The sequence below is a fragment of the Mandrillus leucophaeus genome, unplaced genomic scaffold (genome assembly GCF_000951045.1).
Source record: "Mandrillus leucophaeus isolate KB7577 unplaced genomic scaffold, Mleu.le_1.0 Scaffold148, whole genome shotgun sequence".
Taxonomy (NCBI): Eukaryota; Metazoa; Chordata; class Mammalia; order Primates; family Cercopithecidae; genus Mandrillus; species Mandrillus leucophaeus.
Window position 1 is genome coordinate 1,972,671 of NW_012101454.1, and position 24,515 is coordinate 1,997,185.

Genomic DNA, 24,515 nt, shown 5'->3' on the forward strand with positions numbered 1-24,515 from the left:
CATATATACATGCATATATATAAAATATATATACAAATTATATATATATTTTGTGTGTATATATATTTTGTGTGTGTGTGTATATATAGAGAGAGTGTGTGTGTGTATATATATATGTAGAGAGAGAGAGAGACAGACAGACAGAATCTCACTGTGTTGCCCAGGCTGGTCCCAAACTCCTGGGCTCAAGCAACCTGCCCAGCTCCACCTCCCAAAGTGCTAGGATTGCATGTGTGAACCACTTCATCTGGCCAATATATGTACTTCTTAATGAGCACGTTAAATAACAAGATCTAGAAATAGAAATAGATTTCATAACATCTATGATTTGGGAGTAGAAAAATTCAAATATTTTAATATACCTACCAAAAATTGATATAATATGAAAATGTCTATTTTTTGATTGGTAAAAATGACACAAATTTGTTGCCTACATTCATAATAGGACATGTTAAATTTCATATAGAGGTTAATGAAAATAACAATGTATTTTTTCTGTCCAAGTTAATAAGCTACTGAATTTCATACATGGCCCTTTGAAGAGGAATAGGAAGAGAAGTTTAATTTGTTATAAATAAAATTCAAGAAAACCTTAACTCATTACTACATTGCTTTGTGTGTGTGTGTGTGTGTGTGCATGCACATGCTTGAGATTGAGCTTTGATATTTGGTTCATACTTATAAGGATTATTTGCACAGACATAGGAGAAACTGAAACACCCAGAATCTCACTGTGTTGCCCAGGCTGGTCCCAAACTCCTGGGTTCAAGCAACCTGCCCACCTCCGCCTCCCAAAGTGCTAGGATTGCAGGTGTGAACCACTTCATCTGGCCAATATATGTACTTTTTAATGAGCATGTTAAATAACAAGATCTAGAAATAGATTTCATAGCATCTATGATTTGGGGGTAGAAAAATTCAACTATTTTAGTATATCTACCAAAAATTGGTATAATATGAAAATGTCTGTTTTTTGATTGGCAAAAATGACACAAATTTGTTGCCTACATTCATAATAGAAGGACATGTTAAATTTCATATAGAGGTTAATGAAAATAATAATGTATTTTTTTCCTGTCCAAGTTAATAAGCTACTGAAATACATACATGGCCCTTTGAAGAGGAAAGAGGAATAGGGAGAGAAGTTTAATTGGTTATAAATAAAATTCAAGAAAACTTAACTCGTTACTACATTGCTTTGTGTGTGTATGTGTGTGTGTGTGCACGCACATGCTTGAGATTGAGCTTTGAGATTTAGTTCATACTCATAAGGATAATTTGCACAGACGTAGGAGAAACTCAAATTACTCTACTTGATCTCAAGCCACGTATGCAGTCATGAAACTGAGATTCTGGGAGAGAGATTGTAATATTAAGAGCCACTAGGATGATTGGTTTTCTCAACCAATTTGTGATGTCATTTTTGTCAACCACCTAGTTATGTCACCTGTTACAAAGACAACTAAAAGAGATGAGTGCAAGTCTAGAAAGTTGTCTGTTATCTGTAAGCATGTCTCATATTATTGGTTAAAACACACTTTTCAAATGTTTGTCAATTTCTTAGACCTCCTTTTTAGTGCAGATAACTTCTACACTAAATAAATATTATTTATTAACTAACACAACACCTCGTATTACCTGAGAATTTCACAATGCAAACTCAAGTTTGAGGTCAGAATAACTTTGAGTGTGGGTAAAGAAAAATGAAACGAAAGACTAATAGGCAAGAAACAAAAGAATACAAAAATAAGTTCAAACATTTTCCAAGTGCCCTTTATAGGCGATACTCTCAAAAGACATGGAAAATATCGAAATTTGAAATAGTTCACACTTCCCAGGCAAAACTTTAATTCAAATCAGAATATACTTACAAACAAGCAAAACACAATAGCTGAAGAAATGTAATTTTGTTATATTAAGCCCCTCTGCAATTAAGTGTTATTGAAAGCATTATAAAGAACATCTCTGCAGGGGCAGAATGAGAAGCTATAAGTGACATTAACAGAGAAATAAAATCATGTTTTGTTTTTATCTCTTTTCCCTCCTGCATGAATACATTAATTAATTAACAACGTACTTCTGAGAATATAACTTAAGGGGAGCAGAGGGTAGGGTTCTGGCCAAACATGTCAACTCCTGCAGTTTGTCTTTTGAATTCTATAATGTCACATCTTTGGATTCCTTTTTTTTTCAGTTGCAAGATTTAATAGAGTGAAGACAGCCCCCATACAAAGGGAGGGGACCCAAAGAGGGTAGGCGTTGCCGGCTCGAATGCCTGGGTTTATATCCCGACCATTGTCCCTCCCGCTGTGCTCTCAAGCGATAGATGATTGGCTATTTCTTTACCTCCTGTTTTTGCCTAATTAGCATTTGAGTGAGCTCTCTGATTGGTCGGGTGTGAGCTAAGTTGCAAGCCCTGTGTTTAAAGGTGGACGCGGTCACCTTCCCAGCTAGGCTTAGGGATTTTTAGTCAGCCTAGGACATCCAGCCAGTCCTGTCTGTCAGTCTCCCCTCTCAACAAGAAAACCCAAGTGCTGTCGGGGAGGTTGGCTGACGACTTCTCCAACTGCTTCCTGCTGAATTGGGGCATAGTGGGGTTGTACAGTTGAGATTTCCTCGAGAGGGGTGCCTTCAATGTCATTAACATCGGAGCATGGGCTAGCAGGCCAATCCAGGGATTCTAAAGTTACTTTTTTATTACTTTATCATTTTTCTAGATTTTTAAGTACCTCTCGGAAGCATTAAATTTGAGTATTTATCATGACTACTATGTCACCACTAGAGGATTAATTGCTAGAGATCTGAGAGTGAGATTCTAGGACCATGAGATTGCAGAGAACATTTGATAGGAAAGATCCAGAATGTATATTCAGGTGGCTTGGATAAAAATCTTGGCTGCACTCCTTTCGTTGAACATTGGCTTCCTAGTCTTTGAAAGGAAGTTGATTATAATGTCTATCTTGTCTATGTCATGAGGATTTGTATAAAATGACACTGCAATTAACACATGCTACTTTGTTACTTGGTGCTTTTCCAGAGGTCAGAGTCAGGAAGGTAAAGAAAAAATAAAGTAAAAAAGAATGTTAGTTTTTGACTGTTTTGCCCAAGACTTGCGCACAGGACTTATTTTGAGGCTCAAAAGTGCGTGATAAATTTAAAATGTGGTTTCTGTAGGAAATTTTACTGGAGGGAGTGCTACCTTTAATTTATCCATCAATCCATCCATCCATCTAACCAACAATTGAGCAAATAATTACCCAGCACCTATTCCCTGCCAGTTGAGGAAAGAACAGAGACTGATGAAAAACCTACCATCCTTCCAGCAACTCAAAGTCTAATTTTAGGAGTCTCACAGTTATAGACTATATTATCCTCATTCGTTGAATTTTCTTCTATTTCACATTTTCAAACGACTGTTTACCAAAAGGTACAGGCCCCTAATTGAAGATGACTTTCTCTCTTGAAAAACCTAAGGTCTCCTCAGATGATAAGAGGTATAATTTTTATGAAAGAACCTATAAAATTATCTGACAAATTCTAAATTCTGAACAGGCATTCAGCCATGCGTGCATGTATTTATCATTTATTTCTTTGGTGTGAGTGGCATGAAAACAGCACAAGTATATGACATTTGAGGATGTATGGCCATATGGTCAGAGCCATCCAGATCACTGGAAGATAGTTTCTAAAAATCAGTTGATACCTTTCATTTCAATGCATCTTAAAGTGCTTACACAAAAGTTATAGTGAATTTATTTTCACAAACTATTTTAGGCTGGGTGTGGTGACCCATGCCTGTAATCCCAGCACTTTGGGAGGCCAAGGTGGGTGGATCACGAGGTCAGGAGTTCGAGACCACCCTGGCCAACATGATGAAACCTGTCTCTACTAAAGATACAAAAATTAGCCAGACGTGGTGATTACATGCCTGTAATCCCAGCTACTCAGAAGGCTGAGGCAGGAGAATCCCTTGAACCCGGAGGTGGAGGTCACAGTGAGCCAAGATAGCACCACTGCATTCCAGTCTGGGTGACAGAGTAAGACTCCATCTCCAAAAAAAAAAAATTATTTTAATTACAAAAAAATTCAAATGAATGCTACACACTGATCTTAGATGGCTGTTTCAAAATGCTTTGTGTAAACCTAATACATCACAATTTTATGCAGTTTGAAGAACATTATTGTGGTGTTTTCTTCTTTCACTTCACATTCCCTTCACCTTGTCTCAAGCTTCATTCGAGATAGTAAGACAAAAATTTTATAAAGCAACATAATTAGTGGAATGTTTTTTGTCTACTTTTTTGCACAGTGAGAAATATTAGAGAAAGAGAGAAATATTAGAGAAAGAACTATAGGAGGAGTGAGAACATTTCTGTCACCTTGGTCAAGTCACTTAACCCCTCCAAATATCTGTAGAAATGGCAGTAAGCATAATTTGCCTGCTTCTCCCATAAGATTGTTGTGAAGATCAAATAAAATCATACATGAGAAGTCTATGGGTTTTCTTTGTGCTTTTTTGAGGGAGTACCAAAAAAGTGTTAGTGAAGTATAAGATATTGTTATTTTATTATTAGTTGGCTTGGTGTCATCTATGCTTCTCCGTCAGCTCTCTTGTTCAATGTGTAGCTTCCTCACTGTGCCCCTTTTAGAAGCTGCTCCATGGAATAGAAATAGATTTTTTACTAATATCTAACTGTATAATGAAGGTGCAGTGTCATGTATTCTGGAAACTCTCCCTATCATGCCAAAAGCAGAGGATAACCTTGCTATAAAGAGTGTCACTATTCAGAGATTACCCGAAGATCCAATCCTGCGTCCTCTGCAAAAGATGATTTATAGTGCATGCTATAACGAGAGGTTATAATGCTGCAATCAGGGAACAGATATCCCACTTGCATTACAGAAGAGGCCATACATAACTCTATTCACACTATGCACCATCCTCCTTTAATGGTCTGAGTAAAGTAGTAGCAGAACAGCAACAGAAAGTAATTTGGGAAATAAAACCAAACTGTTATTAAGGGATGCATAACACTGGTAGTTGCCAAAGTGTTCTTTATTCTCATTATATTTGTATCTTTCTGAGACAGCCAGGTGAAAGGGGGGCCATGGAAAAACTCCAACCAGCCTGCCCACTGAGGTGGAGCCTCGGGAGGTTCGCACCCTTTGCAGCAGGGAGGAGCCTGGCCCCGCTTCTTCCTATGTGGAACCTGGTATTCCAATGGCGGGCAGAAGCACTCTAGCAGGGGACTCTGGCCTTAAGGCCCTGTTCACTCCCTCTTCCCCCACATTTTCACCCAATAAAACCCTGCTTTACTCACCCTTTAAACCTTCTGTGAGTCTAAATTATTTATTTATTTATTTATTTATTTTATTTTTATTTTTTAGTATACTTTAAGTTCTAAGGTACATGTGCACAAAGTGCAAGTTTGTTACATAGGTATACATGTGCCATGTTGGTTTGCTGCACCCACCAACTCATCATTTACATTAAGTATATCTCCTAATGCTATCTGTCCTCCATCCTCCCACCCCAAGACAGGCCCTGGTGTGTGATGTTCCCCACCCTCTGTCCAAGTGTTCTCATTGTTCAGTTCCCACCTATGAGTGAGAACATGTGGTGTTTGGTTTTCTATCCTTGTGGTAGTTTGCTGAGAATGATGGTTTCGAGCCTAAATTTTTATGGCCGTGGGACAGGCAAGAACCCAGTCTTTAGCTAAACTAAGGAAAAGTCCTGCAACATTTCTGTAAGATAAATTAACAGCAATACTTGATATATGCATGCTATGTTGCACTTTATAAAGGGTTTTAATGAAATATACTTTAATCCTCATGTCCTCATGACATCTTAATAAAATAGAAGGGCAGAGTCTCATTTTAATTTTATAGAAAGAGAAACTAGATTTCTAAAAATAGGCTAAAAAACTTGCTCAAGATTATATACCTTGTTAGTAATAGTTGTGAATCAGACTTGGAGCTTTGATTCAGTGCTTTTATTTTCCTTCAGCAAACATGCGTTAAAAGCATATATAACATTGCAAATATCCTGGATATCCATTAACTATCCATCTGAGAGTTCTTCTGGTTTGAAATAGAGGAGATTCTGGAGTCTCTCCACAAATCATATAACAAACACACACAATCTTGAATAAATTAAAAAGAAAGAAACCACAATGCCACACAAAGTAAAAACATCCCCATATTTATCAAAACACATTCTGTCAAAAGTCAAGCCTCCTGTCGTTGGATGTATATCAGTTCATTGGGTAAAGTATCAAAATTGTATACATCTTTTCAGTTATTATTTATTCCTGTTATGCAGGTGGTACAAAATGTACTCATTTTATTTTTACAGGGAAGGTTGCAGAAGATTTGCTTTGACCTCAAAGTACATTCTTCGTTTCCTTGGTGATAAAGACCTCAGTCACAGGACAGGACAACTGGGTAAACTGAAGGAGCCAATGCAGCAAAAGAAGGTGGACTTTGCCTTCCAGTTCAGGGTCTTTTATTACTGGTACTACTAAGGCAATCTTGGCAAAGTGTCATTCGTATTTGTCTATGAACTTTGTCCTTGGCTACATAAGAGGGTACACTGTTATAAGGCAAGGCAGCAGCACTCCTTTTATAACATCAGAGAAGTCTTTGCTAATGATTCTGTTGCATGCTTACCTAATGTAAAATAGTAGGCACATAGTTGAATCAAGGTTCAGGCAGAGAGGATCACTTTTAAAAGACTGTAAAAGAAGTTACGTGGATACTGTGTGTTATGCATCAAAGTACATTGTCCTTATTTTCATATTATGCTGTATCCAAATGGCATAAGTAAAATGGAGCTTTGGCAATTATCTAGCTAATGTGATCAATGTTAATGGACAATCTGGTTAATCTGACTTTTAAAAGTAGATTTTAGCAAGAAGTGAAATGTCAAGAGAGCACTTAAATGAATTTCCTTCGATTTTTAAGTTAAATTGCAGTCCCTGACTTTGTTTTCCAATTATCACATGATGCTTCAATAGTATTGTTCCAATAATAACACTTTGTTCTTAAAGAGTCCCTTGCAGTCAATTAGTTCAAAGTACATTCGGGTGTATATACAGGTTATTGGTTTACCTCCAGCTTTATGAAACATATGTGAGCAGCAAGCAATTGGTAACTGCTACTTTCAAGCATTGGTAACTGCTACTTTCACTGTCCTTATTCTTCTCTGCACTCCAGTCACAGTGCTTTCTAATTTCCTTAGGCAATTATATATATTATGTATATAAAATATATACACACATGCATATGTATGATATATAATTATTCATACATTTAGAGAGATACAGTTTTAATACTCCTTACTTTGAAAGTATTAAGCTGGCCGGGCTCGGTGGCTCAAGCCTGTAATCCCAGCACTTTGGGAGGCCAAGACGGGCGGATCACGAGGTCAGGAGATCGAGACCATCCTGGCAAACACGGTGAAACCCCGTCTCTACTAAAAAATACAAAAAACTAGCCGGGCGAGGTGGCGGGCGCCTGTAGTCCCAGCTACTCGGGAGGCTGAGGCAGGAGAATGGCGTAAACCCGGGAGGCGGAGCTTGCGGTGAGCTGAGATCCGGCCACTGCACTCCAGCCTGGGCGACCTTCTTTCATTTTTGGACTGCATTGCTTATTTTTCTCAAAATGTCAATTCACACATTTAAATGAATATTTATTAGCCACATGTTAATTTTATGCAGAGAACTAGGTTTTAGGTTGACTCATATGAAATTGCCAATGTATAAACACTTTTGACCTATAAAAACTTATATTTTGTGAAAAGAAAGATTTGATATCAGCTACTTTGTGTTGTGTGACCTACATCTCCCTATCTTTTTTTTTTTAGATTCCACATTTAAGTGAGAGCATGTGATCTTTTTCTTTCTGTTTGTGGCTTATTTCACTTAGAATAATGCACTCCAGCTTCATTCATATGGTGGTTGGCAAGCGGCAGGTTCTCCTTCATTTTTAAAGCTGAATAATATTCCACTGTGCATATGTATGTCATATTTTTTAAGGCTGAATAACATTCTATTGTGTTTATGTATATATCACATTTTGTTTGTCTATTTGTCCATCGATGGCCACTTAGGTTGTTTTCATACATTGACTATTGTAACTGAATGTACAACACGAGGACTATAGTTAATAAAATTGTACTGTATTAAGAACTTTAAAAAATAAGTAGATTTTAGCTGCTTTTCTCACAAAAAAGTAACTATGTGAGATAAGATCTGTTAATTTGCTTCACTATAGTAACTATTTTACAATCTATATGTATCACATAACATCATGTTGTGAAACTGAAATGCACACAATAATATTTGTTTAAAAAAATAAAGGAAGGCTAAGATGAAGAGGAAATACTTTTTTGGAGGAAGTGACATTTAGAATTTGGAATGATTTAGCATGATTATATTTCAAGGAAGATTCAGCAGGGAGACTCTTCCAGAACATAAATGGAATGTACAAGAGTATAGAGGTAGGAAAAATACAAAGTGTTCAGAAATTTACAAGTTGTTAAGTTGGACTGATGCCTGTGTGGTGTGGGCCACAAACCTGAAAGAAAGCATCAGGGCAGATGATGTAGGGCAGAAGTGACAGCTGGTTAAGGAGTCTGGGTTTTTGTCTACGGAGCCATGTGAATTCGTGGAGGGTTTCTGAAAAAGGGAGGTCAATGATGGAGGCAATGCTCAGAATAGACCAAAGGTGGAAGATTACAGAGAAGGGAGCCAGGCAGAAGGCGGTGGGGGCCCAGATGAGAGCTGACAAGATTGGCGGACAGGAGTCCTGTCGGAGACGCACTGTTAGGCACGGATTACACAGCATGAAGAACAACTCTTCATGTGACTCTACATGTTGAGAATGATGCCTGGGAAAATGGTGCTGTTTCATAGATGAGTATGACAAAAGGAGAGAAGCTGCTTTAAGAAAAGGCTGAGTTCAGTGAGATGCAGGCAAATACATCCACAAGGAAAAGTGTAGCTCAGAGCAACGTTGCATTGAAGATGATATTAGCCCATGCCAGTGACTGTCAGCAAACCGAGGGAGTAAATATTCAAATGAAAAATTATGCCATGGTCAGAAATCTGGACAATAACAACTTTTCAGGGTGAATGGAGGATAAAGGATATGGAAGGGCTAAAAGAGTCAGAAGACCACAAGGGACACTTCCATTTCTGACACTAAAGCAAACCGGTAGGTTGGGACCAACCCCTCACAGAGCTAAGCATTCTATGTCAAATATAAATACCTTTCATAACTAAAAATTCTGGATCAAATAATTTTAAAAACTTGAAGACATCAAAGAAATGATAAGAAAGTATGGAATTATGAGGCCTGTGAAGAAAATGGGGACCCAGAAATGCAGTGCTGTTGTCTCCCATGGCCTTTGTCAGTTTCTGCAACTGTGAACTTTGATTTTTACATTAAGTCCCAGGGCGTGCTGAAATGGGAGAGTTAAATAGGGTCCCTCCCACATTAAGCTGAGATTTCAAATAGCCACACTATTATGATAAGGATGAGAAGAGGTGGACTCATCACCCCCACCACCCAAAATAAACCAGGTGACTGTATTTGTGCTAACCAAAGAAGAGCGGAAATAAAATATTTCCCTTAGAATCTGTATTTATAAACTAGTCATTGTGAAGGTGTGCAGTCCTATTCACATCACCTAAGTAGTTCCAAAAATATTAAGCCATGAATGTAGTTTAATTTTAGTCTAAATTGGTCTTAGGCTAGTAATGCCTCTAGGCTTCTGTCATTAATATAAATACAAATGCTTTCCGAAAGAAGGTATCTCTGTTTGAGGCCTCAAAGATTCTTCACAAATAATGTTTCAAGGACAATTTCCAGCACACAGTCGAAAATGACAAAGCACACAAGAAAACAAGCTACCATGAGTGAGAAGTGCCAGAAACAAAGCCATAAGACAACATAGATAAGAATTATTTTTAAATAATGATACTCTATAAGTTTAACAAAGGAAAAGCTTGAAAATATCTGCAAATAGGAAACTGCAAAAAAATACACAGCCAATTTTTAAAACAATCAAATATAACTTTTAGGAATAGAAAGTATGATAACGATTAACTAAATGCACAGACTCTTGAAACTCATTAATAAGAAAATGAACAACCCAGTTAAAAAGTAAGCACTAATACTGGTGAGGATGTGAAGCAACAGGAATTCCATTTACTTCTGTGAAGGAAAATTGGTACAGCCACTTGAATTAGAAGTGGAGCCTGAAGATATGACTGAATTGCTACAATCTCATGATAAAATTTAACAAATGAAGAGTTGCTTCTTGTGGATGAACAGAGAGTGGTTTCTTAAAATGAAATCTAATCCTAGTGAAGATACAGTGAGCATTGTTTAAATGACAAAATATTTAGAATATTATATAGATTTAGGTTGATAAATCTAACAGCGTTTGAGAAGATTGACTCCAATTTTGAAAGAGTTCTACTGTGAGTCAAATGCTATCAAACACCATCACATGCTACAGAGAAGCCTTCATGAAAGAAAGAGTCAATGGATAAAGCAAATTTCACTATCGTCTTATTTTAAGAAATTGCCACAGCCACCACAACCTTCAGCAAACACCACCTTGATCAGTTTCCAGCCATCAACACTGAGGTAAGAACTTCCACCAGCAAAACAACTACAACTTACTGAAGGTCATTAGCGCTTTTTAACAATAAAATATTTTTAAATTAAAATATGTACCTCTTTAGATGTAATACTATTATACACTTAATAGACTAAGTATAGTGTAAACATAACTTTTATATACACTAGGAAACCAAAATATTTGTGTGACTCTCTTTATCATGATATTGCTTTCTTATATTTTTAAAAATTTAAATTAGTTTTAAAATTTGTAATTCACATTGTTATACATATTTATAGGATACAATGTGATGTTTCAGTGCATTTATACATTATATTATGATCAAATCAGAGTAATTACCATATTCATCACTTTAAACACTTATCATTTCTTGTGACTATAGTCAAAGTTTTCTGTTCTGGCTCTTGAAATGTATACTACATTGTTATTTGCTATAGTCACCCTTATGTGTAAGAGAACACCAGAACTTATTCTTCCTGTCTAACTGTAACTTTGTACCCATTGACCAACCTTTCCTGGTTCCTCCCTCACCTCTTCCCTCTCCAGCCTCTGGTAACCACTATTCTACTATCTACTTCTATGAAATCAACGTTTTTAGATTCCACATATGAGTGAAATCACACAGTATTTATCTTTCTGTGACTTGCTATTTTACTTAACATAATGTTCCTCAGGTTTATCAGTTGCCACAAATGACATAATTTCATTCTGGTTTATGGCTAAATGATATTTCATTGGAGATACATATATCATATTTTCTTTATCCATTCATCTGTACATGGCCATTTAGATTAATTGCATATATTGGCTATTGTGAATAACGCTGGGATAAACATGAGAGCAGATATCTCTTTGACGTACTGATTTCATTTCCTTTGTATATATAGCCAATAATGAAACCACTAGATCATATGGTAGTTCTCTTTTTAATTTGAGAAACTTCCATACTGTTTTTTCTTATTGCTCATTGAGAATGAAAGCATTTTAACAGCTGGTCTGTGATCTATTCACTTCTTTGAGGGTGCTGGAAGGAATTACCATGGAGGGGGGAATAAAAAGGCAGATCAACCCAGTCTAATCTCTGCCACCTGGAACTCCAGATAAATAGACTAATATTTGCTAAAAGGAAAGATTCTTATCTAATGATACGAATTAGTGATGTATGGCAGGATGTCCTTGCTAAGTATTACTTAGTAAATGAGCCCAGAATTTACAGATTTATGACACACGATTCCCTAAAGAAGATCACATGTTACACAACTCTCTGGAGTGTACCGTGGAGATGTTTATAACTTAAGCACTTTTCCTGCTGTGTGAAGTAAACCTGAAAAGCCTTATCTAAAACCTCTGTTACTATTATCACAGAATACATGTCTGATGTGGGGAAAAGGACCCCTTTGATGTCCCAGACTTTGCTTTGTCCATGCCTCTTGACTGACCATGACCTGAAATTTTTAATAAGGCTTGTTACTGCCTGAGAACTCTCTGAGTGAGCCTGATTTGACAGTCTGCTCTTGTGTATTAGCCCACACATGAAATCAATAAAGGAAGTTTTAATTAAATGCTTGGTACTCAAAACAGATATATAGACCAATGGAACAGAACAGAGGCATCAGAAATAACACCACACATCTACAACCATCTGATCTTTGACAAACCTGACACACACAAGCAATGGGGAAAAGATTCCCTATTTAATAAATAGTGTTGGGAGAACTGGCTAGCCATATGCAGGAAACTGAAACTGGACCCCTTCCTTACGCCTTATAGAAAAATCAACTCAAGATGGATCAAAGACTTAAACGTTAGACCTAGGACCATAAAAATCCTAGAAGAAAACCTGGGTAATATCATTCAGGACATAGGCATGGTCAAATACTTCATGTCTAAAACACCAAAAGCAATGGCAACAAAAGCCAAAATTGATAAACGGGATCTAATTAAACTAAAGAGCTTCTGCACAGCAAAAGAAACTATCATCAGAGCAAACAGGCAACCTACGTAATGGGAGACTATTTTTGCAATCTATCCATCTGACAAAGGGCTAATATCCAGAATCTACAAAGAACTTATACAAATTTACAAGAAAAACCAAACAACCCCATCAAAAAATGAGCATATGATATGAACATACTTCTCAAAAGAAGACATTTTATGCAGCCAACAGACATATGACAAAATGCTCATCATCACTGATCATTAGAGAAAGGCAAATCAAAACCACAATGAGCTATCATCTCACACCAGTTAGAATGGCAATCATTAAAAAGTCAGGAAACAACAGATGCTGGAGAGGTTGTGGAAAAATAGGAACGCTTTCACGTTGTTGGTGGGAGTGTAAATTAGTTCAACCATTGTGGAAGACAGTGTGGCAATTCCTTAAGGATCTAGAATTAGAAATACCATTAGACCCAGCAATCCCATTACTGGGCATATACCCAAAGGATTATAAATCATTCTACAATAATGACACATGCACACGTATGTTTATTGCAGCACTATTCACAATAGCAAAGACTTGGAACCAACCCAAATGTCCATCAGTGATAGACTGGATTAAGAAATTGTAGCACATATATACCATGGAATACTGTGCAGCCATAAAAAAGGATGAGTTCATGTCCTTTGCAGGGACATAGATGAAGCCGGAAACCATCATTCTTAGCAAACTATCACAAGATCAGAAAACCAAACACTGCATGTTCTCACTCATAAGTGAGAGTTGAATAATGAGAACACACGGACACAGGGAGGGGAACATCACACACTTGGGACTGTGGAGGGTTGGGAACTAGGGGAGGGATAACATTAGGAGAAATACCTAATGTAGATGCCTGGTTGACGGGTGCAGCAAACCACCATGGCACATGTACACCTCGTAACAAAACTGCACGTTCCGCACATGTAACCCAGAACTTAAAGTATAATAATAAAAAAAAATGCTTGGTACTGTAGAGTGCTTTATTCTATTGAGCTTTGTGTGTAAACTAAAGTGAACTGAAATAGAAAACTATTAGCCCTCAGAAATTATTCTGCAACATTCTAGGATCTGTAAATATTGCTGTGTTAACTCTGCTATAAAATCACTATCTATGTTATAATACAACTTAAGAAAATATCCTAGAAAAAGACTACAAGAACACATGCCAAAATATTAATAGTAGTTATCTGTGGGTAGTGACATATGTGGTTATATTCACTTTTTAAATTTATTTTTTCTATTTTCCCTAAATATTTTATAATTTCATGCATACTTCTTTCTATAAATAATAAAAGATAAAGTTTAAAAATTATAATCAATCTTGTGTGATACAAATTTATCACAACTATGTTTTAAAAGTACCCAGCAAAAAGACTGAAAGGAAACACACCATATGTTACCTAAGATTTTCTCGAAATTATTGGAGGTTGAATGATTTGTTTACGTTTTTCAGTGTTTCTAAAATTTTCGTAATAAGCATGAATTACCTTTGTAATGAAAATAGCTAAATTTTTATGGGAGAGTATACAATTTGAAATACATTTTAAACAGATAATTTCTCCTTTCTTGTTAGCCCCCTTTTAACCATTTATTCCTGTAAAATAGCAGTTAATGTCTAATTGTTATAGAAAAAGTATAAAGTGGCTGGGCGCAGTGGCTCACGCCTGTAATCCCAGCACTTTGGGAGGCCGAGGTGGGCGGATCACGAGGTCAGGAGATCGAGACCCCATCTCTACTAAAAATACAAAAAAAAAAAAAAAAGTACTAGCCGGGCGTGGTGGTGCGCGCCTGTAGTCCCAGCTAGATGGAGGCTGAGAGGCTGAGGCAGGAGAATGTCGTGAACGCCGAGATCGCGCCACTGCACTCCAGCCTGGGCGACAAAGCGAGACTCCGTCTCAAAAAAAAAAAAAAGTACAAAGTTTGTTGACTTCAGCATTAGGATTTTTTGATCCCAGAAACACCAGTGCCTTTTTCTATGGGGCTGACGTGAGATGACAGTCCACTTCCGGGTTTGCAGACAGTGGGCCTGTTACCAGGTGGCTGACAGATGTGGCTTCCCTCTAATTTCTGGGAGGGCTTCTATTGGATCACTGGATGGGTGATCTGTAGCTGACAGGGGTTAGAACCAAGTCAAGGAAGGAAGGCCTCTTTAGAAATAAATTTAACTGAGTCTGGAGATATAAGTAGAAGCAGGAAAAAATATCTGAGTCAGAAGGTAGAGGATGGGAGAAAGTCCCAAAGAAGGAAATAGTGTGGAGTATTGGAGGAACTGTAGAAAGCCATAGCAATTGACCAGAGTAAATAAAGGAGCCTGGAATGGAGAACAGTCCAAGTGCCCAGGAACTCATAGACTGGGATTTTTATCCAAAACCAATGGAAAGTCATTCAGAGATTTTTCAACAGGGGACTAATCGTCTTGGAGAAATAAATAAAAAGGAAGGCCATCTTCACATTCAAAGCAGTCTCATGTCAGGGTTGAGGCACTAGAGTCCATCTCTTTAGGGACAAAGCTGTACTTTGAATAAATATCAGATTTAAAGTTTGAATCTGTGTAATCAAGTATGTCCTATAGCAGAGTGGTTATAATGTCAGACTTCGAAATCAGACTGTCCTGGCTCTGACACTTTTTAGGTGCATGACTCTAGGTAAGCTTCTAAATTGATACAGTGAGAATAATAACTTGCTGTTGTAAGAACTAAATAAATAATGCATATAAAAGGTGAGCATAGTGTCTGGTACATAGTTAGTGATCAACAGTAATAGCTGTTATATCCTGACTCACTGCAATAGAGAAACAATAAAATCATCACACAGTGGACCTTTATGTTCCTTACATAAGCTAATGCTGGATGCATTTTCAGTGAGCTAAATTGTACTCAGTGATTTCAGAGTAATGAGCCAAATACATTAACTGTTCTGGAAACAGATGAAGCCTGACTATTTTGACTAAATATAGAGATAATTAGAATCTAGGCTCTATTTGTTGATAGGCTTGTGGAAGCATAATGAGAATCATCATGTTGTAATAGAATAATACACAGGGCTAAAATGAATCAGAAATTTCACAACACAGATGAAAACAACTAATTTTATTGATGTCAGAAATACATTATTAGCTGAATCTTCTTATAATCTTATTCTGTTTGTTTCATGTTGTAACAGCTCCTAATAGTGTAATCAATTATGCCTTTCTATTTTGCTGCTGAAGTGTTTTCTTTCCTCCACACACAGTTTGGTACCATTATCAAGTATCAGATAAAACCCTTTTCTGTAGTTTTATAATATGCATCAGAAGCCTTCCTTCTTTGATGTAGTTGAGTATAGAGATGAAAGGTCCTTGCAGATACTTTTATTCAAAGCCAGAAAACAATTTTCCATAGGAAAGGTATTGACTATCTTCCCTGGTATCAAGTTCTGATTATGTAGTTGCATAGTCTTATTGGAGCAATTCATGTTGCCAGGAAAACTCCAATATTATTAGATAATACACATGCAAATAAACGTACATGTTACATGGAAAGGACAAAAAGATAGACTACAAAATATGGCTTCTGGGCCAGCCTTGGGACCGAGAAGCAAATGTAAATGTTAGCATTGCAGGGCTCATGCTCACCTCCAGCATTGTGGGAGGAAGTGAAAGGACATGGCTGATGCTAAGTCTGTCTTCATTAGATACTTGAGGGTTAGGGTGAAGTCCAGGGTCTGAAACACCAAACTGTGCAGTAAATCAAACAACTGGGATTTGCGGTTAAAGCAGAGTTTCATTAGAGCTAAGCTTGGAAATTGGTTAGTGTATAGAGTACAGTGCAGATTAGCAAATGCCACTGATCACACCCAGTCTGTGGTTAATTTATCTCTAGTCCTTGGCACAATGAAAAAGGCAAAGACAACATAGTGAGTTTTTCATATGATAAGTTTTTTAAGTGTTTTTATTGTAATTTATGTCCTGCTCTTTCTGGCATGGAATAATAGTGGTAAGATTAAAAAGTTGGTAAGATTATGTCAGCGTGCAAAATACTTAAATATTGATTTACTTGTGTATTAAATCTAAGAAATCAAAAACTCTAGGATCAAGTGCAATAGAGCATATGTAGCATTATGGTCAGCAATATAGGAAGTCAAAATGAATCTTTCAAACCAAGCATGGAACCCTCATAAAATCAGACTGTTGAAATACGTATATTGGAAGCACTAGAGGTTGGAACCTGGAGGCCTTGGTTTGATTTGGGCTTGTAGGCTCAGGCCAGGATAATATGCAAAGAATTTAATCAATGATATCTCACTATCTTACAAGAACATCCTCTGGTTATAGTGTGGGGATACCAAAAAGGGTCTGAGTGGCCAGGCACTTGAATACTCAGTTCAGTTGCTTTTTAGGGTCCAGGTGAAGTCTGGGATCTGAAACACTAGGGTCTGAAACACCAAACCAAACTGTACAGCATATCAAACCATTGCAAGTTGTGGTCAAATCAGATGAGTTACATTAGGGCTAAGACTGGAAATTGATTAGTGTATGAAGTGGTCATCTCTCCATATTGTAGCGGTCATTATGGCCATATCAGTTGCCTGAATATTATTCCTAGATACTTACACTCCTAAATGTTAGCAGGAAGAATGTCCGGCAGCTTTAATAAGCTAACCCTGTTTGGTGTCATCTTCTTTCCCATATTGAATTTTGTAAGTAAATCCTTAATATCAAGCATTACATGTTTCTGAAGGGAGATCTGGCTTGAGTTTGAACTGATTCTTGTTCTGCAGGATACCAGGGAAGCCAGTTTGATTCCATGATTTTTATTTTTTTAGTTGATCTTTGAAGGATAAACTTTACCATGAATTGGAGGCCCCAAACAGACTCTGCTACTTGTAAATTATGAAGAAAGTCAACTTAGTTTTTCCATTTGCCTTCTCCTGCAGGTGCTAACTACACTAGGTTTGACCTCATGTTTAATAGCAAATAATATTTTCAACTAATCTTTTTTCTTTATTTCTGAAGAAAAAGAGAAAAGACACTGGGAAAATATAATCTGTCCCCAAACCATGGGACTATAGCAAGACAATAAAGAGACTCCTGTGCCATCCATTCTCAATATTTATACTGCCTCCAACCAAGACTATTTGTATATTTAGCTCCTTTTCACTTATCTTTGAACTGTTCACCCTGTAGGATGCATCTTTGAAATCAACCATTCTGATTACTCAACACATGTTCTGAGAAAAATAACCTTCTCTTCACCAATGGTATAACACTCCAGGAACTGTATTATAATCTTTAAAAAGGGAGTCAATAATACTTAATTTACAATCATATCCCAAATGGCTTCTACGGTTGTTGGATTGGAAACATTCATAGTCTCTTCAAGGGAATTATAATGCAGTTGTAATATACTTTAATATCCTCAGATAAAATGTGTTATATCAATGCATTATAATTAAAATGCATTATTAGAGAATCTCTATTTGCTTTTGCTATATTTAACATTTTTAATTTGCAACATATTGCTATCTCTAATTGCTCTTTCTCAGAATTACTGTATGAGATGAATGAAAATTATACTTGTGTACTTCATCCCTTTTTAATAGGAAAGGAATGGAAATTCAAAAGACTTGTTAGGTCACACAAATCAGAGGTGAAAGCTGAATCTGAGAGGCTTTTGCTTCTGGCAATAAAGTAACATTAGAAGACCTGAAAACCCCTAAACATGCTGGACAGCTGATTCACTAAGGGTTCAAGCTGATGCTGTAATAGGGTGTGGGGCGAGACTGAGGACCTTTCTCTTGCTAAACTAGAAACCTGACTTTAACACTCACAAAAGGACAGTAGATGAAAGATTGGGCCTGTTATGACCTAAATGTTTGTGTCCCTCCACTCAACTCCCTGTGCTGGAGCCCTAACACCCAATGTGATAGTATTTTGAGATGGGACCTCCTTTTCCCGAAGTAATTAAAGTTACTTAAGGTTATGAGGGTGGGGCCCTTATGATAGGATTAGGGCCCTTATAAAAAGAGACATTGGTGAACTTGCTCTCTAGTTCTCTCCACCATGTGAAGACATAGTGAGAAGGAACAGTCTACAAGCGAAGAAAAGAGCCCTCACCAGAACCATACTATGCTCGCATCCTGCTCTTAGACTTCCATCATTCAGAACTGTGAGAAAATAAATGTCTTGTTTTTTAAGCCAGTGGGTTTATGGTATTTTGTTATGGCAGCTGAGCAGACCCAAGTGAGGAAGAAAGTTGGAACTGTTTTCCACATAAAGCTGATGCCCCAAAAGTATTGCACTTTTAATCTAAGAGTGGACTAAGAAATAAATTTGATTCCTAGCAAAGAGAGACAACAGATAAATGTATTTGTTTCTGCCAGGGTTCTGGGTGAAGAAATCAAAGCAAAGAGTTACCCCTGATAATTTAATACCACAGATCTGTGCCTCAAGTGGGTTTAGAGCTTGAATTTAGTCTACTCAAGTAGGTTAAACCTTCAATCCCAGGTTAAGAAATTAATATACAATTGTTATATTAATCCCTAGGCCAATAATACCCCAAGCTCCTGACTGAGACCAAACACTCTGGAGGGACACTCTCACCTGCAGGCCAGAAGGGATTCGAGTAGAAGGAAATAGGCTAAATAAGAGAGCTCATGGAAAACATTACAAACCACACAAGGAAGGCATTCACCACAGTGAGAGTGCGTAAAAACAGCAGAATTACCACCTAAAACCTGAGATAATATGATGACAATCTGAAGCAGAATATAACAGAAGTATGCTTAAAATAAATAAGACATGAAAAATTGAAACCCTAAAAAGGAATAAGAAACTATGAAAAAAAGAGAGAAATGTGCAGGCACATTGGGAAAAGGAAAATAGGAAAAACAATAGCAGATAAAAAATTTTAAATTGACAAAGAACAGATTAGGCAGCTAAATAAATGATGAACTGAAAGCTCTATCTGGGGATATTAGACAGCGTATTGCACTGGGAAATTGCGACATAGAGAAAGGGAAATTGATTAAGATTTAAGAAACATGGAAGGTAGAATTAGAAGGTCCCTGTACCCTAACAGGCAATCCAAAAGAACAGAATAGAAAAAATGGGAGAGATATAGTCTTGAAAATTCTTGTAATAATTTTCCAGAAGTGGCAAAATATATGAATTCATCAAATCAAGAACCATGTCATTTTCAAGAAGGATAAATAAAAAGAAATATACACCTAAATACATCCCAGTGAAGCTGTGGAGCTTAAAATCTTAAAAGCAAACACAAAAGTTACGTAACTAAGAAAGCTACAACTATCAGACAAAAACAAAAAACTTTTCAAGAGCAAAACTGGAGACGAGAAAGTAGTGAAATGATATATTTAAAGGGCTAAGGAAAAGTAACTATCAACTTAGTTCATACTCAGCTAAATTGTTATTTAAGAACCTGTTTGAAACATTGACTAAAAACTTTTTCACTCAAAAGCCCTTGCTAAAGAGAACTAGTAAATGCTGTGCTCCATAAAAAAGGGAATAAAATTCATGAACGAGTGGGATAAAAGAAGCAGTGATGAGCAACCACATTTATAAACATTGGTATCTATGGAAGCATTGCAATGACAACAGACAGATTTGAAAATATAACAACAGGATGGAGTGAAAACACTAGAAAAGAATAGAAGGTTAAAAAAATCAAATTTGGAGTTAAAGTATTTTAAAATCCTTTTAATTGTCAGAAAAAAGGTAAAATATTGATTTAGTTTAGGCATTGTTGTATTGACAATTCACGTTAAAAGTTTAAAACCACTACTAAAGGAAGAGAAATAGAATATATAACTTTTAAACCCCTGACAGTTAATGGATTAAAAAACTATCAATTAAAGAGAATCCTAAAATAAAGGAAAAAAGTATGCTAAATAGAAAGAATAAGATGGTAGAAATCAATCCAAATATATTCATAATCATAATAAATGTAAATAAACTAAACTCACCAATTAAAAGAGCATATTCAAATGAATTTTTAAAATATCAGCTCTGCTGCTTATAAAAACACACTTAAAATACAACACAGAAAAAAAAAGTAAGAGAATAATTATTCCAAGAAAACAATAACCAAAAGAAGACTGGTATGGCTACAGTTCACCTGACAAAATGTCTTTAAGTAAAATTTAAAATGTATTTTTTAGGGAAAAAAGCACACAAGATACAAAAATTCTAAACTTAAAAACAGTAAACCTAAATAGCTGGGCATGTTGGCCCACGCCTGTAATCCCAGCTACTCAGGAGGCCGAGTGAGGCATGAGAACCACTTGAACCTGAGAGGCGGAGGTTGCAGTGAGCCAAGATTATGCCACTGTACTCCAGCCTGGGCAACAGGGCAAGACTCTGCCTCAAGATATTAATAGTAATAATAATAAACCTAAAATAATAAAAATTGATTAAATTACAATGAAATATTGACAAATCCTTGATCATATTATGTTTTTAATATAATTATTTCCATAATTAATCAATAAAGCAAATAAAAATAGTAAATATTTAAAATAAATTTCAGAAAAATTAATGAGTTTGATCTAATTTACTTATAGAAGCATCCCATATCCAAGAGTTAAAGAATACACACTCTTTTTAAACACATGCCCATCATTTACAAAAATTGACCATATAATGGTTCCAAAACAGGCCTTGACAAACACCAGTGGATTTAGAGACTACATCATGCAGATGATATTCTCAAATCATAATGCAAAAAGATGAAAAATAAATGTCAAAAAGTACTAATTCTTCTGTTTAGAAATTTCAAAACATATTTCAAAATAATTTATGGGTCAATGAAGAGACTGTTATATCAAAACTTGTGAGTTTAAGCTAACTAATCTTTAAATGCATTGATGACAAATATTAGGAAAAACACAGATTGAAAATTAATAACCTATGGAAATAGAATTTTTTTAAAAAATGCAAGTTTATACTGATTTATACAAAAGAAAATTAAGAATCGCTCTGTCTAGTATTAAAGTTAGGAGAAAAAGAACACTTATAAGTTAGCATGCAATGTAGGAAAGATGAGCTTCTAGTGTTTTGTAAATGTGAGGCCTTGACTTATCCCTAATGGACAAGTAGGGGCACTTGACCCACCCCCTACACTGCTTAGTGGTTACCCATGAAAGTTAAGCTGCTTTGGAATTCTGAATCCATCACTTACAAGACATGTGGTGGTGAGCACATTATTTGACTTTCCTGGGTCTTTAAATTTTCTCATCTGTAACATGGGAATCATAAAACACAGGGAGCTCTCATCATCCAAGTATTTATTGGCCAATCTTTTATAGGAAAATAAAAATAATAAAATGTGTCATAATTTGAAAATCTTGACTCATGAATTGACCTCTTCAATTGAATCCCCCACTCAAGTGCCTTGACTCTGCCTAGCAATGTCTGCTTTGATCAGACTCTTACTGACCGTCCAACACTGGAAACTCTGCATTTTGTGAAAAATGGTAACGATCATTAAGAATAAAATTAAAATAAATGTAAAACAAAAATGTGAACACAGCAACTAACGCAAGGTCTCACAAACTCAGTAGAAGTGGAGAAGTAGCTGAATCACATACAAAGTCACTTCATGAAAAAAACAATTGACCAGGGATATGACATGATAGGCATTTCAAAGGAGACTAAATTTCATATTGCAGTTCCGAGGAAAATAATGAAGAACTCAAATTTTGGAAAATCACAATTTGAGTTCTTCATGAAAATACAGATCAGAATTTTTTATAATCTTGTTAAAAACTTCTTCTTTATGATCTTTTTAAAAATGCAAACCTAAAGAATATTGTATTATGCAATCATGTAATTTTCTTGGAAAAAGTGTGTGTCCTCCCAAAAAACATCCACTTGAATCATTCTTTGTTCATTTTAAGAACTAGTACAAGTTGTAGTTACAATGTGTGTGAATGATTGCTGATGTAAGATAAAATAAATGTATGTTATAATGTTAATCATTTTAAAAAGATATGCTCTAATCAAACTCTCCCCACCTCCAACCCACAACCACATTCACACAATTTACTATGAAATCAATGTTTTTGCTTCAAGTGGAATTTTTTTTAACCTAGCCTTTCCCAACACCAATTATATTTGGATAAGGAAGACTTCATGGACCTATGTATGGGATTATTGTGAACCTTAGCTGAGATAATTTGTTATTACAATATGCCTGGACGATAGCAATCATTCAATAAATATTAGCAGTTAACCATCCTGGGCTATGTTATGAATCCAAAACTTTAAAAGATCTCCATGCAAACTCTCATTGTTGCCCAGTGAGTGTTGTCCTTCATAAACTCCAGATCTGATCCAAATTAAACTCTTCTCCATCTTCCACACATCCCAACACAGTTCACTTCCTGCTCTTTGCCCCAGATAAACATTCCTGGATTCTGCATGTCCAGATCCTTCAAAGTTCAACTCAAACACAACTTCTTGCAAAAGTCCTTTTCCAACAACCATTTGAAATAACCCCTTTTCCCTTGTATTCTCTATTCTCATAGCAATATGTATACTCTGTGATAGGAGTTATCACTTTTTCCTTAGAAGGTGTTATTTATGTCTTGATATCCTTACTAGGTTGTAATCTCTACTAAGAGTAGGTCCCCTATTTGTGTTATCTTGATATCCTCACAGAATCTTTCGCTCTGACTTGCATATAATATCCATTCATCCACACATTTTTTCATAAACATTTATGGAATGCCAAAAATAGTTGGTTCGTAATAATTGTGCGTTCATAAACTGAATGAACTAAAGATCAGGCAGTTTATTAAGTAAGCATAATAGGAAACTTTCTTGCAGCTTGCCCAGCAAGATTCCTTCCAATCTTTCCTGAATGATGAGAACACACAGGATCCTAGGTATGTGCCCTTCTGGAGATACACTCGAGGGGGTAGCATGTGTTATTCATTACATCACATATAACCTTTTCAAGTTTACAATCAATCTTGCTTGGAAGTCTGGTGTCATTTAAAAAGCACGGCAGCGTGCTGGTAGGAGAGACAATCTGAGAAGGCTACAGTCTGTGAATCCAAATACCCTATTTAAAGATCCAAACATGAAGAAGGAGGATGTACTAAACACATCATTTTCCTTCCAAGTGATTGAAAAGGGATGGTACATTGAAGCTTTGTTGGGTTTCAATGCACTGATTTCTTTCTTACCTATTTTTCTCAGGTTTGTCAGGTACTTAAGAGTCTATTTCAAATTGCCTGCAGACTCTTTTTCTCATGTTTCTTAAAACTGTTTGTGATTAAGTCACCCACATTGTCTTCTAGGCTCTAATGATTCTTCTCTTCCCGTGAAATCCTGGTTTTTTATTTTACTTTATTCTTTTTATCACATCTTTGTTTTCCACTACACTGCTTGCTTTTAGTATTCCCATCAATTTTTCTGTTTCTTGATTCTCTGTGCACTCTCATATTTGTTCACCTATCTATTCTCTCAGCATATAGTTTCAGGGTAACTTTCAGGGTTAAACACCATGCTGGTCAGAGATAGGATTCCTGAATTTAGAGGGATCACAGTCTAAAGTAGTGATGGAGGACTGGAAAATAGAAATAATGTTATGTGACATAACAAGAGGGCACAGGATAACACCATGCATAGAATCATACAGGCATCTCTATAAAAATGCTGAAGAAGTGTGCTCCATTGTTCATTCTCTATTAAGTATGGAGTAAAATTAATAGCTAGGGATTCTTGGAAGAAATTAGTATTAAATTGTGATTTAAAGTAAACAAGCGCAAAGAGGAATTCCAGGTGTTCCAAATAGAATAGCAGAGGTGATGGGATGCTTCACTGAAAAGATGCCTGATTGAGAACAGTTGTTTCTCAAAGTGCTATCTATGGACCAACTG